Source organism: Saccopteryx bilineata, chromosome 1, assembly GCF_036850765.1.
Source record: "Saccopteryx bilineata isolate mSacBil1 chromosome 1, mSacBil1_pri_phased_curated, whole genome shotgun sequence".
In the NCBI taxonomy this organism is placed as follows: Eukaryota; Metazoa; Chordata; class Mammalia; order Chiroptera; family Emballonuridae; genus Saccopteryx; species Saccopteryx bilineata.
This window is the reverse complement of record NC_089490.1, coordinates 164,546,814-164,563,583: the sequence shown is the minus strand read 5'-3', so window position 1 is coordinate 164,563,583 and position 16,770 is coordinate 164,546,814. Positions and strand designations below refer to the sequence as shown.

Here is a 16,770-nt window from a genome sequence, read left to right as displayed (position 1 = left end):
TGAAAATCAAGTGGGAAGCTGCGGTGGCCGTTGTAGGACGCGATCTCTAGGGGCAGCGGCGGCGGCCCGAAGTGTCAGGTCGATGTCAGTGTCGGTACCAGGCAGAGGCGGGGGCTGGGGTCGGAGGTGTCCTGGGGGTCGGAGGTGTCCTGGGGCCCAGTGGGGCGAAGGAGGGTGTGTGAGCAGGAGCCATCCAAGGCGCGCTCGCCGCCCACAGAAATGAGCCGCCAGACTGCTGCGGAGTGACTCACTGGGGACCTCCAAGGGCTCGCCATCCCGAGGGTGTGCACCACCACCTCCAACAGCAACATACTTAAACTATTTGAGAGTCTGGTCTGTTTTGATTACGCGTTACCACCCCGTCTTCAATGTCAGAGTGGCCATCCTGTCTGCAGCAACTGTCTCCCAAAGCTCACATTGTCCAACCTGCCGGCCCGTTAGAATCCATTCCGGACTTGGCCATGGAGAAAGTGGCTAATCCAGTATTTTCCCCATGTAAATATGCCTATTCTGGTTGTGAAATGACTCTGCGACACACAGAAAAAGCAGAGCAGGAAGAGCTGTGCGCGTTTCGGCCGTGCTCCTGTCCGTGCCCCGGCGAGTCTGTACATGGCAAGGTTCTCCGGGCGCTGTCACGCCTCACCTGGTTCACCGGCCCAAGTCCATCCCAGCCCTCAGGGGGGCGGTACCGTTTCCTTGCTACAGACGTCAGTCTTCCCGGGACCGTGGCCGGGGTGATGATGCAATCCTGCTTCGGCCTTCGCTTCATGTTAGTCATGGAAAAACAGGAGAAATACAGCGAACACCATCAGTTCTTCAATACCGTACAGCTGGTGGGAACACACAAAGAAGCAGAATCTTTCGCTTATCGGTTAGAGCTAAATGGTTGCAAACAGGAGCAATACAGCGGACACCAGCAGTTCTTCAATATCGTACAGCTGGTGGGAACATGCAAGGAAGCGGACATCGTGCTTATCGGTTAGAGCTCAATGGTCCAAACGGCAGTTGACTTGGGAAGCCACTCCTCGATCTATGCACGAGGGAATTGAAACAGCCATTATGAATAATGACTGTCTGGTCTTTGACACCAGCGTGGCTCAGCTTTTTGCGGAAAATGGCAATTTAGGCATCAATGTGACTATTTACATGTGCTGAAAGGGCAATCAAACGTTTTCTGGCCAGTGTTTTAAATTGTTGCATTCGATTTCACAGAGAATAGGCACCCTTCTGCCTCCCAACCTGAAACTTTTGGGAGGTGGAGCTCGTCACATGAAGGTAAAAAAAAAAAGGAAAGGGTGTAAAGTACAAGAAACAGTTGTATATATATATTGTAGTAACACTAATATATTTAAAATAAGTCAACAAGAAACCACTGGGAAGGGGGGGAATACATACATACACACACACACATAAGATGGGCATCTTTTATACTAAAAAAGGAAGCATTGTAAAATAATTCTGAATTTGTGTTTGTTGTAGATTGAGTGTACACTTGAAAAATAGTGGGTTTGGGGGTTTTCTGTTTGTTTTTGTGTGTGTGTGTGTGTGTGTGTGTGTGTGTATTTCTTTAACTGAAAGCCATGTTGGATCACTGCTTTCCCCCTTTCTGAGTTAATACATAGTGCTGCTGCAGTGTGTATTTGTGTGTGTGTGTTTGCTAATATTTATTAATTCTAGTTTTTCATTAAACAAATTTGACTTTCTTTTCTGCTTTTCAGGCATTTCCCACTTTATTGTACCTTTTCAAAGTTAGTGTCCTTTTTATGTACATAATTATTCATGGTACAGTTTATGCATGTATGTTCCGTACATATCTTTTTCTCCCCATTAATTAGTTCACTAGAAATACTGTAAATTCAGCTATTTTGTGAAGATAAGAGTTCCAGAAAGGAAAGGCAATTATCAGAAGCTATTTAAAACGCTAAAAGATGATCAGTCGGCCTGTGTCTCTCTCTTTTTTTCCCCTCAGTTGAGTCATACCTTCAAACTCGTTCTTTGAAAGGTTAGGATATACTGATTTATAAAAATACTGAAAAAAATTAGGCTCTTTTTCCCCCCAAATATCTTGGACGAACCACATGTGTTTAGAATTTGTTATTATATTTCTTGGTTTTTCACAAGAAGGCGTCATCTTACACAGTACTTCTAATTAAAAGCAAATCATTTGTTGTTGTTTTAAAGGCAATTTGCAAAAAGAATGGTTTTGGCCTTTATATGTGTTATTATTCCCATTAAAAGAATAACTGGTAAATTAAAAGCTCTTTTGCTTTACCTCTAATTTTAAGTAATTTCCAAAGTCATTTTTTTTGTTCAATTTGTACTTTATAGCAAAACGCTGTATGCTGTGCTTTGAAATGTAGCGAGTTTTATTCTAAAGCAAAGACAAGAAAGGGTACATGCCTCTGTTTGGACTACACTGTCATTCCCCCTCCCTCTTACTCACATTTTGATTCTCACAACTATTAGTAGACTGATTAGTTAAAATCTCAACCACTTTTTTCCTCCTTAAAAAGCAAAACAAAAATGAGAATATTTCAGAGCCTAGTGGTTATGAGTGGGCTAAAGCAGCCAGACTTCCAAGGACCTATATATGTACTAATTCTAGCTCTAATCCACTTGCCAGCTATATGACCTTGGGCCCCAGTTTCCTGGTGTGTAAAATGGGGTTAATGATGGTAATTACCTCAAAGGGTTAATGGGGTACAGGTAAGTTACTTAGAACAGTGTTCTGCACATAATAAGCACCCAACAAATATTAGCTGCTGTTATTATGCTTTTAACTAGTACCATAAAGCTAGCTCTTGCTTGTTACCCTGAGGCAGCTGGCAAGATTCTGAAATTAACTTCAAAATGACCAAAGATCATTTTATGTTTTGTGTCTTTTATGGGTTCCCTTACGTAGAAAGTAAGTTAAAATTACTTTGGACTTCCCCCTTATCCCACTACCACCACCAATTCTGGGTAACAGTTTACTTCTGTTACTCATTTCCAGTTAAGAAGACTGTCGTCTCTTCCCTACATAAGCATTGTTTTTTAATTGGCTCTATGACATGCTTGTGTAACCATTTTTTGTGGCAAAAGGAAACATAAGTCAATCACAAACGCATATCCAGGTCTATCTATATCTGTTAGCATGCGTTTATAAAGCAGTTTCTTCAAGACTGATCTTTGAACAGGATTCAAACTACACAAGTCTATTTATATGTAGATGTTTTGCAATGAATATGTACAACACTATAAATGTTTTTTCTCTATGATTTTAACATTTTCTTTTCTTTAACTTACTTTAATGTAAGAATACAGTAAAGTCATAGTGCACTTTTGACCGGTCACAGGAAAACAACAAAAGACAATAGAAATGTGAAATCTGCACCAAATAAAAGGAAAATTCTCCCAGTTTCTGTAGGATAATGTGGCAGCATGTGTGCATGCGCAGATGATGACGTAACACCGTGTATACAGCGGAGCAGCCCACAGCCATGCCAGTCGAGATGTGGACAGTACAGAGAAAAGTTCAGTGTGTTCTGTGGCTTGCTAAATTCGAATCCGTGACCAAAGTGCAACGTGAATATCGGCAAGTTTATAACGAAGCGCCACCACATAGGAATAGCATTACTCGGTGGGATAAGCAGTTGAAGGAAACCGGCAGTTTGGTGGAGAAACCCCATTCTGGTAGGCCATCAGTCAGTGACGAGTCTGTAGAGGCTATATGGGATAGCTACCTAAGGAGCCCTAAAAAATCTGTGCGTGAGCCCACATCAAACTGCACTGAATAGGTATGAAACTGGGAGAGTTTTCCTTTTATTTGGTGCAGATTTCACATTTCTATCATTTTATGTTGCTTCCCTGTGACCGGTCAAAAGTGCACCATGACTTTACGGACACATTGTATAATACATATCACATACAAAATATGTGTGAATCTACTGTTTGTTATCTGTAAGGCTTCCGGTCGACAGTAGGCTATTAGTACTTATTCTGAAGATGTGGGTACCCCTAACTTCTGTTATTGTTCAAGGGTCAGCTGTATTGAATATTTTTGCAGAGGTATACAATTTGTTTTTAAAATATAAATTTTTTTAATGTGCGATATATAGAGACTTTGAAAGTTAGGCAATGGACACAGAGTAGAGATCTGTAACTTACCCATACAGAGATGACAGAATATTTTAATTTTTCTAGACCTTTATGTGCATTTGCATATGCTTACATATATTTAGTTTGAAATCATGTGATTTTGAATTATGTAATTATGTAACCCCCTCACATCCCCACACACATGATCATCTAAGCATTTCACCACTTTAATAATCTCAAAAAAACTGCATTCTGAGTAAATTTTGTGAGGATTGACTAACTTTAGCCTGCTTACTTATTATGTTGGATATTATTTTTTCTTTTCTCTTTTCTTTTAAGTGAGAGTAAGGAAGATAGAGACAGACTCCCGCATGCACCCCTACTGGGATTCACCTAGCAAACCCTGTCTGGGGCCGATGCTCGAACAAATCAAGCCACTGGTTGAAGGAGGGGAAGGGGAAGCGGGAGGGGTGGAGAAGCAGATGCTCATTTCTCCTGTGTTCCCTGACCCAAAATCAAACCCAGGATGTCCATATGCCTGGCTGATGCTGTATCCACTGAACCACCAGCCAGGGCTGATGTTGGATATTTGTTTTGTCCATTTTGTCCAGGTAAATATTTTTTTGGCTATTTATAAATAACCTGTGAACCTCTCTATTTTTTTTATATATTCTTGGGATTTTTTTTTTAAGATCTTGATACTTTTATCATTGTTTTCTGGAGATTCCAGTGGACACAGTAACTGTGTGAAGGATTTTCTCTTTGGTCATAACCTCATATTTGCTAATTTATGCAAATTAATATAGTAAATTTTCTGTTTGGTAGCTAATAAAATTGACATTTTAGTATTTGTTAACTGCATCTCTTCTAAGTTGTCTTCATATTCTTGGCCTATAAGGATGATGAGATCAGGAGCCATATTTCATGGTCCATTTGAGATTTTATTTATGATGTCTTTTTTGTTCTAAAATTATCTTTATTATAATCAATATTCTACTTTCTCCAAAAGGAAAGAAAGAAAGAAAAGGAAAACACAACCCAATACCATGAGAAGAGCACCAAACTCAATAAGCAGAAAACTTAACAAAAATAAGCTAATAGAGCAATCAGAAGAATTGTTCATGCTTTGGGAAGACCAATAAAATTAGTAAACTTTGACAAGAAAATAAAAGACACAAAATAAACAGTATTAGAAATTAGAATGTAGCATGTCTCTGATATAAACAGATCTATTTTTTAATTATAAGAGAAGATAAAGTAAAATGTTGCTTCAATAAATCTAAAAATCTAGATCACATGGATAATTTCTAAGGGAAAAAACTGACTCAAAGTGAGGTTAAAAACTTAATATATCAAAAAACATTTAAAAATTTTAAATATAAAATAAAAAACACTCCTAGAATACCAAAACTAGAATGTTTTTAAAGCAAATTTACCAAATAAAGAACACATTGTTTCTATGCCACATAAATCAGCCTAGGGTGTAAAAAACATATGAAAAAGTTAGCAGCTAATTTTGACACCAAAGCTGGAAAACATAAATAAGTAAAAATGTAGACTGATATCACTTAAAATACTATAAATAAAAATCATTAATAAGACATTAGCATTTAAAATCCACTACTCTGTGCATAAGTGGTGTTTATACAAAGAATGTAAGGATGATTCACTGCACTAAAGGGGAATTTGAAAAACAAATCATTAAACTTAGAGCAAGAGAACTTGTGTTATATTCCTAGAACCTACAATTCATTTTTCATGTCTGAGGTGTGGTGATGTTAATTTTAAAAATCCCTTTCAACTTGGCCCTGGCTAGCTGGCTCAGTGGATAGAGTGTCAGCCCATCATGCGGACATCCCAGGTTCAATCTCCCTGGTCAGGGCACACATGAGAAGTGACCATCTGCTTTTCTTCCACTCCCTCTCCTCCTTATCCCTTCCTCCCCTCCCGCAGCCAGTAGCTTGACTGGTCCAAGTGTCAGCCCAGGGTGCTGAGGATAACTCGGTTGGTCCTAGGGTGTGGGCCTCAGGTGCTAAAAATAACTCAGTTGATTGCAGCATCTACCCTAGATAGGGGTTGCTGGGTCGATCCTGCTCGACATGTGGAAGGAAGTCTGTCTATCTATCTCCCCTCCTCTCACTTAAAAATAAAATTAAATAAAAATTCCTTTCAAGTTTAAAAGCACATGTTGAAAAATAAGATTTTAGAGAATGGGAAAGACGTTTTTATAATGCTCTCATCAAGGATCATAAAGTTAAATGTTTTAAATATACACTTATATAAAGATGATAGTATCTTCTGAGTTATATGTGTAGGCCACTCCTAACAATTTAATGAAACACTAAGATTTCTGAAATAGAAGGAGAATAAAAATTAAATATTACAATATGCTGATACTCACAAAGTAGCTATAGAAGGTAAATACGGTGGACCGGTAAATTAATAAAAACTACTCAAGCATTTAATTCTCCAGGCTGAATTTATAAAAAGCCAGGTGAATCTGAGAACCACTTATGTCAAACACTGTATTTTCTAGACACAAAAAGAAATTTCTTCTGACACCTTCAAATGCTCTAATGCAGGGGTCCCCAACCTATGGTCCGCGGGCCGCATGCGGCCCCCTGAGGCCATTTATCTGGCCCCCACCGCACTTCCGGAAGGGGCACCTTTTTCATTGGTGGTCAGTGAGATGGATCAGGTGCTCCTGGAGTACTGTATGTGGTGGCACTGCAAAGCACCGCGTCGCTCACGTACAGTACTTCCAATGACGTGGGATGCATGCGTCACGGCTCAGGAAGTGCATCATATCACTTGTTACGGCTAGCAGTGACAAATATGGAACTGGACATTGACCATCTCATTAGCCAAAAGCAGGCCCATAGTTCCCATTGAAATACTGGTCAGTTTGTTGATTTAAATTTACTTGTTCTTTATTTTAAATATTGTATTTGTTCCCGTTTTGTTTTTTTACTTTAAAATAAGATATGTGCAGTGTGCATAGGGATTTGTTCATAGTTTTTTTTTATAGTCTGGCCCTCCAACGGTCTGAGGGACAGTGAACTGGCCCCCTGTGTAAAAAGTTTGGGGACCCCTGCTCTAATGCTTCCAGATTAGTACTCTGTAGTTGACCTCTATGAGACATTGGCAATGCAGTATTCTCATGCAATTTTATAAAGCATCATGACATCATGTGATATCTATGAGATGGAATATTATGCATCTGATAAAAATAAAGTTTATAAAGAATAAAAAAATTTATCTTTAGAGAGAATGCCTCTAAAATAACATTAAGTTTTAGGAAGCAGAATATAAAATTGTAAATACAACAGAATACCACTTTATTAAAAAATAAACACATAATTTTCAATATATATAAGATATATAATAAATACAAGCTTTAAGCTTCATCAGTTTTTGAATATAGCTTCCCTTTTTCTGCCATCATGTTCTCATCATTCCTGAGAGCATCACTAACATAAGGCTGTTAAGTATGAAGATTTTCACTAAAAGTTGAGACTTACAAAAAGTAAGTACTATAGCATATATGGGAAACTATCTAAAATTAGCTGGAATAAGAGAAGATTTTCCTATTGTGTATTGTCTAGTGTAAAGCTACAAAAATTAAAGTGTTGTGGTCTGCATCTAGAATAGATGAATAGAATAAATATTATGTCTAAAAATTAAATCCAATTTAATTTTAAATTCATTGTAAGAAGTTAGTATATGATTAGGAAAGCACTCCAAAACAACAGGGGAAGAACAGATTCTCTTATAGTCAGCAAGACAATTGGAAAACTATTTTCTAAATTAATTTAGATTTCCCACTCACGTTGCATTCCAAAATAAATTTAAAGAGGTTTTAAAGACATATAGAGAAAATTAAAACATTAAACATTAATAAAAGTGAACATTGAGAAAATCTTGGAGTAGGGGAAGAAATTTCTGAAACATAAAAAATAATATTGGAAACCTTAGAAAGAAACTAGCAAGCATACACAAAAAGTAATGCAATGGGAAAATAAGACCTGAAAACAAAGATGTACTTAAAGCGCAGTTTATGGTAGTGTTGTTTGTAAATCTAAATATTTGAACTAATTTAAATATTCATCAATAGAATTTAGTTAAACTATAGTTTTTTTATATAATGCTACAATAAAAATAATATATGTTTATATTTCTTGATATGAAAAGATGTTCAGAAAATGTAAGTGGAGGAAGAGGGGAATTATTACAAAACAGTATATAATTTTCTTACTGTTCAAACATGCAAGTAAAATGGAATCACTTGCTTCTTCACAAAGCTTCTTAAGGCTTCCTAACACCTACAGAACTATATATACCAGGCTTTTTAGCATGACATTCAAAGCTCTTTACATCAAACACTCTTTTTCTCACTCAAGAGAAGGTGCTTCATTCACACAAATCTATTATTCTGTCCCAAAAGGACTGTGTGCTGTCACATTTTCATGGAGCTCATGCTGTTCTCTCAACCTGGAAAATGAACTCTTCTGTGTTTGCTTCTTTTTTATTATTATTATTAATTTATTGTGTTTACATAGATTCTAATGTCACCCGTGTTCCCCAGTACATCCCCCCTGTCTCCCTCCCCGTAACGCTCTCCCCCGTTCCCTCCAGGATTTGCTTTTCTGCTCTCGTCCCATCCTATCACCTTAAAATCTCCTTTCCCTCTGTCTGCTTTCCTTCTGGATTCTTTGATCCCGCCTCTGTCTCTATTCTGCTCCTCAGTTCATATTGTTCGTCGGATTCCTCATATGAGTGAGGTCATATGATATTTTTCTTTCTCTGCCTGGCTTATTTCACTTAACATAATATATAGTTTCCAGTTCCATCCATGTTGTCACAAAAAATAATATTTCCTTCTTTTCATGGCCCCAGAGTATTCCATTGTGTATATGTACTACAGCTTTTTAATCCAATCATCCACTGTCGGACACTTGGGCTGTTTCCAGATCTTGGCTATTGTAAACAATGCTGCCATAAACATGGGGGTGCATTTCTCCTTTTCAAACTGTGTTACGGTGTTTTTGTGGTCTATTCCTAAAAGTGGGATGGCTGGGTCAAAAGACAGTTCCATTGTTAATTTTTTGAGGAATCTCCATACTGTTTTCCACAGTGGTTGCACCAGTCTACATTTTCACCAGCAGTGCAGGAGGGTTCTCTTTTCTCCACATTCTCACCAGCACTTACTCTGTGTTGTTTTGTTGATGAGCACCATTCTGACTGGAGTGAGGTGACATCTTATTGTGGCTTTAATTTGCATTTCTCTAATGATTAGTGGTGTTGAGCATTTTTTCATATGCCTATTGGCCATCTGCATGTCTTCTTTGGAGAAGTGTCTATTCATCTCTTTTGCCTATTTTTTGATTGGGCTGTTTATCTTCCTGGTGTTGAGTTTTACAAATTCTTTATAAATTTTGGTTATTAACCCCTAATCAAACAGATGTATTGTCGAATATGTTCTCCCATTGTGTGGTTTGCCTTTTTATTCTGTTCTTATTGTCTTTAGCTGTGCAAAAGCTTTTAGTTTGATACAGTCCCATTTGTTTATCCTGTCCTTTATTTCCCTTGCGCGTGGAGATAAATCAGCAAATATATTGCTGCAAGTGATGTCGGAGAGCTTATTGCCTATGTTTTCCTCTAGGATGCTTATGGTTTCATGACTTACATTTAAGTCTTTTATCTATTCTGAGTTTATTTTTGTGGATGGTGTAAGTTGGTGGTCTAGTTTCATTTTTTTGCAGGTAGCCGACCAATTTTCCCAACACCATTTGTTAAAGAGACTGTCTTTACTCCATTGTATGCTCTTACTGCCTTTGTTAAATATCAGTTGTCCATAAAGGTGTGGGTTTATTTCTGGGTTCTCTGTTCTGTTCCATTGATCTATATGCTTGTTCTTATGCCAGAACCAAAGCTGTTTTGAGTACAGTGGCGTTGTAGTATAACTTGATGTCCGGAAGTGTGATACCACCCACTTTATTCTCCTTTGTCAAGATTGCTGAGGCTATTCGTGTTCTTTTTTGGTTCCATGTGAATTTTTGGAATATGTGTTCTATATCTTTGAAGTATGTCCTTGGTATTTTAATAAGAATTTCATTGAATTTATAAATTGTTTTGGGTAATATGGACATTTTAAATATGTTTATTCTTCCTAGCCATAAACACGGTATGTGCTTCCACTTGTTTGTATCTTCCTTAATTTCTTTTATCAATGTTTTATAATTTTCCAAGTACAAGTCTTTAATCTCCTTGTTAAAGTTACTCCTGGGTATTTTTTTTTTTTTTTTTTTTTGCAATAGTGAAGGGGAATGTTTTCTTAATTTCTCTTTCAGACAGATCATTGTTGGTATATAAAAATGCCTCTGATTTCTGTGTATTAATTTTAAATCCTACCACCTTGCTGAATTCATTTATCAGGTCCAGTAGTTTTTTTCACTGTGACTTTAGGGTTTTCTAGTTACAGTGTCATATCATCAGCAAATAATGATAGTTTTACTTCTTCTTTTACTATTTGGATGTCTTTTATTTCTTCTTCTTGTCTGATTGCTGTGACTAGGACTTCCAGAACTATGTTGGAAAAGAGTGGTGAAAGGGGGCACCCCTGCCTTGTTCCTGATTTTAAGGGAATTGCTTTTAACTTTTGCCTATTGAGTATGATGTTGGCTGTGGGCCTGCCGTAGATGGCCTTTATCGTGTTGAGGTATGTTCTGTGTATTCCCACTTTGTTGAGAGTTTTGATCATGAAAGGGTGCTGGATTTTATCAAATGCTTTTTCAACATCTATTGATATTATCATGTGGGTTTTGTCTTTCCTTTTGTTTATGTGATGAATCACATTGATTGCTTTGCAAATATTGTACCAGCCTTGCCTCCCCAAAATAAATCCCACTTGATCATGGTGTATAATTTTTTTCATGTATTGTTGGATCTGATTTGCTAATATTTTGTTGAGAATTTTAGCATCTAAATTCATCAGGGATATAGGTTTATAGTTTTCTTTCTTTGTGTTGTCTTTGCCTGGTTTTGAAATCAGAATTATGTTTGCCTCATAAAAGGATCTTGGAAGTTTTCCCTCCTCTTGAATTTTTTGAAATAGCTTGAGAAAGGTAGGAGTTAGTTCTTCTTTGAATGTTTGGTAGAATTCACCTGTGAAGCCATGGGGCCCAGGGCTTTTGTTTGTTGGGAGTTTTTTGATAACTGTTTTAATCTCATTTGTTGTAATCAGTCTATTTAGTTTTTCTGATTCTTCCAGATTGATTTTTGAAAGATAACATTTTTCAAGGAATTTGTCCATTTCACCTACGTTGTCTAATTTTTTGGCATACAGTTCTTCATAATATTTTTTTACAACCTTTGTATTTCTGCTGTGTTCGTTGTTACTTCTCCACCCTCATTTCTAATTTTATTTATTTGAGTCCTTTCTCTTTTGTTCTTGGTGAGTCTGGCTAAGGGTTCCTCAATCTTGTTTGCTTTTTCAAAGGGCCAGCTTTTGGTTTCACTGAAACTCTATTGTTTTCTTAGTCTCTATGTCATTTATTTCTACTGTGATCTTTATTATTTTCTTCCTTCAACTTCCTCTAGGCTTTACTTGCTGTTTTCTTCTAGTTCTTTTAGTTGCAAGATTAAGTTGTTTTTTTTCTTTAGCTATTTCTAGCTCCTTAAGGTATGCCTGTAATGCTATGAACTTCCCTCTCAGGACTGCTTTTGCTGTGTCTCACAGATTTTGAGTTGCTATATGCTCATTTTCATTTGTTTCAATGAAATTTTTTATTTCTTCCTTGATCTCATTGTTTACCCAATCGTTGTTTAATAACATGCTGTTTAGTTTTCAAGTGTTTGAGTGTTTTTCAGATTTTCAATTGTAGTTGATTTCTTGTTTCATGCCATTGTGGTCAGAGAAGATGCTTGATATGGTTTTAGTCTTCTTAAATTTGTTGAGACTCATTTTATGCCCTAATATGTGGTCTATCCTAGAGAATGTACCATGAGCACTTAAAAAGAATGTATATTCTGCTGTTTTAGGGTGGAAGGTTCTGAAGATATCTATTAAATCCAGTTGATCTAGTGTATCTCTTAATTCTGTTGTTTCTTTGTTAATTTTCTTTCTTGAGGATCTATCCATTGATATTAGTGAAGTATTGAAATCCCCTAATATTATGTATTGCTGTTGATCTCTCCCTTTATGTCCATCAAAATCTGCTTTATATATTTACGTGCTCCTATATTAGGTGCATATATATTTATAATGGTTATCTCTTCCTGTTGGATTGTTCACTTTAGCATTATGTGGTGACCTTATTTATCCCTTAGTATAGTCTTTGTTTTGAAGTCTATTTTGTCAGATATAAGTACTGCTACCTCAGATTTTTTTTCATTTCCATTTGCATGAAATATTTTTTTCCACCCTTTTACTTTCAGTCTATGTGTATCTTTTGTTTTAAGGTGCGTCTCCTGTAGACAGCATATGTACGGGTCCTGTTTTCTTATCCATTCAGCTGCCCTATGTCTTTTGATTGGAGCATTTAATTCATTTACATTTAAGGTTATTATTGATATGTAGTTGTTTATTGCCATTTTATTCTTTAAAGTTATATTCCTCTTTTACTATATTCTTTTCCCCTTTTGTTCTGTTTACAACAAGCCCCTTAACATTTCTTGCAGCATTGGTTTGGTTGTAATGAATTCCTTGAGTTTTTTTTTGTCTGGGAAGCTTTTTATTTCTCTTTCCGTTTTAAACAGTAGCTTTGCTGGATAAAGAAGTCTTGGTTGTAGGCTCCTGTTCTACATTACTTTGAATATGTCTTGCCATTCCCTTCTGGCCTCAAGTGTTTCTGTTGAGAAGTCAGATGTCATCTTTATGGTGGCTCCTTTGTAGCCTTTTTTTCTCTAGCAGCTTTTAATATTTTCTCTTTATCTCTTAGCTTTGGTATTTGAATTATGATGTGTCTTGGTATAGATTTTTTTGGGTTTCTCTTTAATGGAATTCTCTGTGCTTCTTGAACTTGTGTGACATTTTCCTGCGTCAATTTAGGGAAGTTTTCAGCTATAATTTCTTCAATCAGGTTCTCTATCCCTTGTTCTTTCTCTTCTTCTTCAGCAACCCCTATGATGTGGATGTTGTTTCTCTTTTGGTTGTCACAGAGCTCTTTTAGAGTTTCCTCAGATTTTTTCAGTCTCTTTTCTTTTTTCTGCTCCACTTCCGTGCTTTCACTTATCTTGTCCTCTAAGTCGGTGATTTGACCCTCTGCTTCATCCAGCCTGCTTTTAATTCCTTCCAGTGTAGTCTTAATTTCTAATATTGTGTTTGTCATTTCTATCTGGTTCTTCTTTATAATTTCCGTGTCCTTTTTGATGCTTTCAATTTCTTTACTGAAGTGTTCATTAAGTCCATCCATTGTAGCTTTGAAATCTTTAAGCATCCTAAAAATCATTGTTTTATACTCTACATCTGGTAATTTGATTACTTCTGATTCATCCAAGACTTTATCAGAGGATTTATTTTACTGAAGCATATGACTTATGCTTCTCTGCCTACCCATTATTCTCTATGACTTGTAGACTTCTTCCAGCTGTGATCTCCTTACCTAGAGAGCCTCTTTGAAGTCTTGATTTGTTTGTTTTCTTCTCAGTTTTCTTAACTAAGTGGTAGTCTTGTTTACTGATCTCAGCAGGGGGCTTATTTGAAGCTGTATCCAGGAATGCGGTGGGTGTAACCTGAGATTCTGAAGTCCTGATCTGCCAGCTTCTCTCTGGGGGTAGGGGCGGGTGCAGGGTGCTTTCTCCATTTCAGTAGGGGTAGGTGTATCTCAGATCTCCATGAAGACCTGAGTTACTGCCCCTCCTCCCCACTTCCTGTTTTCTGCTGTGTCTTGTTGCTCTGTGGCTGGAGAGCTTTCTGGAGGTGGGTCACCTGGAACCCCTTTAAGCTTGTGCTTTGTTGAGGGTTCAACCCCTCCCCCAGCCTACACACTGGATGAGTCAGCTTTTCAGTTCCTCCCATGCATTCTTCTGCCCATCACCGTCTGTCTCTCTCCCCTTACTTTCCTTTTGGAAGATAAGCCAGCCCTCTCAGCATACCTTGTTCCCAGGTCCCCAACCAAGTGGTTGTGAGCGATTATTTTCTGCTCTTCTCCTTGTAATGAGAGCCCTTCTGGGCTCTCAGTCTCATCCCACCTTCACTGCTGGAAGCAAGGGAGTACTCCTGGCTTGGAGCTTCCTACCGGGCTCAGTGTGGCTTCTTTTCTGCTCCTTAGTTTTTGAGACCTGTTCTTTTAATCCAAAGTTGTTTTTTTACACTGATTGTTTCTAAATTAATTTGTAATTCAGTTTGGTGGTGTGAGCTGGGAGTCTGTGTGTCTGCCTACTTCGCTTCCATCTTGGTTCCTCTGTGTTTGCTTCTTAAGAAAATCCTCCTCCTCATGCTTCAAGTCTTTGCTCCAGTTTTTACCTTCTGCATCAAGCCCTTGTTGAGCCCATGGGCACTCAGTCCCTACATTCTCACAGCACAGTGTTATACCTCTTTTCTACATCACAATTTTTAGCAGCTCTCCTTCATACACTGTACTGAGGTTAAGATCATAATAGATGCTCCAATGACTGCTTAAATACAATTCTTATAAATTTTTAATTATTTTTTAAAATTTTCAACACAATTTAAACATTAGATAAATCTATTGCTTCTGGCATTTAAAAATGTTTATTGAATTTATTGAGATGACATTGGTTAATAAAATGATATAGGTTTCATGTGTACAATTCCATAATGCATCATCTGTATATTGTATAATGTGTTTACCACCCCAAGTCAACTCTTTCTGTCTCCATTTATTCCCCTTTACCCTCTAGAACAGGGCCTCCTCCTTCCACCCCACTTTTCTTCTTGTAATCACTATACTGTTGTCAGTGTATATAAGGGTATTTTTTGCTTTACCCTTTAGCTTTTTCACGCATCCCCTCCAGCACCCCTCTTTTCTGACAGCTGTCAGTCCATTTTTTGTGTCTGAGTTTGTTTCTGTTTTGCTTTTTAGGTTATTTTGTTCATTGGATTCCATATGTGAATCCGTATGGTATTTGTCTTTCTCTGACTGGCTTATTTCACTTAGCATAATACTCTCCTGGTCTTTCTCTGCTGTTGCAAAACATTCTATTTCCTTCTTTTTTATAGCTGTGCAGTATTCTATTGTGTAAATGCCACAGCTTTTTTACTCATTCATCTATGATGTGCACTGGGGCTGCTTTCAAATCATGACTATTGTAAATTGTGCTGCAATGAACATAGAGGCACATATATTCTTTTGAATTAGTGTTTCAGGATTCTTAGATGATATTTCCAGAAATGAGATCACTGGTTCAAAAGGTTGTTTCATTTTTAATTTGGGGGGGAAACTCCATTCTGTTTTCCAGAGTGGCTACATCATTTTGCACTCCTACCAGGAGTGCATGAGGATTCCTTTTTCTCTACATCCTCACCAACACTTGTTTTTTGTTGATTGTTTCTGGCATTTTTATGATCTTTCTATTTAAATAATAATTAATAGAAATAAAAAAAATAGTAAACAAAGTGCGTTATAATTTCAGCCCCAAAACAAGCTTTATTAAGAATTTAGTATATTTACTCTTTCACAATTTATATGTCTTTTTTTTTTACAAAAGTGGCATTGTAACAGGAAAATTTTTATCAGATTAGCAAGATTCTTCTCCATAAATTTCTCTTCAGAAAAATTTAGAACACTGTTTTGTTTTTCAAAATACTTCCTGTTTCTTTCTCCTATACTCAGCATTTGTTTTTAATTTTATTTGACCCCGCCTATAAATCCTCTATTTGTCAGGTATTTTTATTATGAGGAGGCAAAAATTCATGGTAATTCAGCTGGTCTGACTGGGCCTGCCTGTCTGACTCAGGCCTCTCACACTTTGGGCCTTCTCATTACTGGGCTTAAGTGGTCTTAATTACATATTGATGAGGTACATACAAAAATTGCACAATAACTATCTTTTAAGTAGTATCTTAAGATTTGCAGAAAGAGAAACTGGCTCATGACCAAATTCAGGCTCTTCTTGATTTCTGTTTCCCATAGTCATTATCACAAGGATCTCTGGCTGTCAGTCTCTTGATCAATTACTAATTGGGTGAATATCAGGAATTTTCAAATTGTGCTCCATATAGTGCTAAAACCCTGAGAATATGCTCCAAGGCCTTTCAAGAGAAGGGAAGAGAAAAAATTATTTAATAAATAATTAATAGAAAATCATAGTTCGTTTTGGAAATTACTGAAAGTGATGAGAAAATTAAATGCAGTGTAATTATCTCTAGTGCCTAGCTTATAGGAAAAACAAAATCCCTTATTTGTGAAGGAATAAAATTTAGGTACCTTCAATCTTAGTCTCTAAATTGGTATCTTTAAAGTTTAAAATGCATCCTTTTGCTTCACTTTATCTCTATTACCTGCTTCTTTCACACCCCTCCTGGTCTTTTACAAAGTAGGCTTTTACACTAGCTCGGCCTCATCTGGGTATTCAGTTTCTAAGCTCAATACAAATAACAAGACAGAAAATGCACTAGATTTAACTAGTGAGAGAATTTGAATTTGGGTCTCAATCTGCCACTCATTTTTGACCTTGAGCAAGTCACTTACTTCTCCGAAACTACTCTTTCGTGCAGCCATTTATCAATCT

General features: G+C 37.0%; 1 pseudogene; it reads left to right on the top strand.

Annotated features, from left to right (window-relative positions):
• The first annotated feature begins 246 nt into the window (after window positions 1-246).
• Window positions 247-1,155, top strand: LOC136321037 (E3 ubiquitin-protein ligase Siah1-like; annotated as a pseudogene).
• The last annotated feature ends 15,615 nt before the right edge of the window (window positions 1,156-16,770 follow it).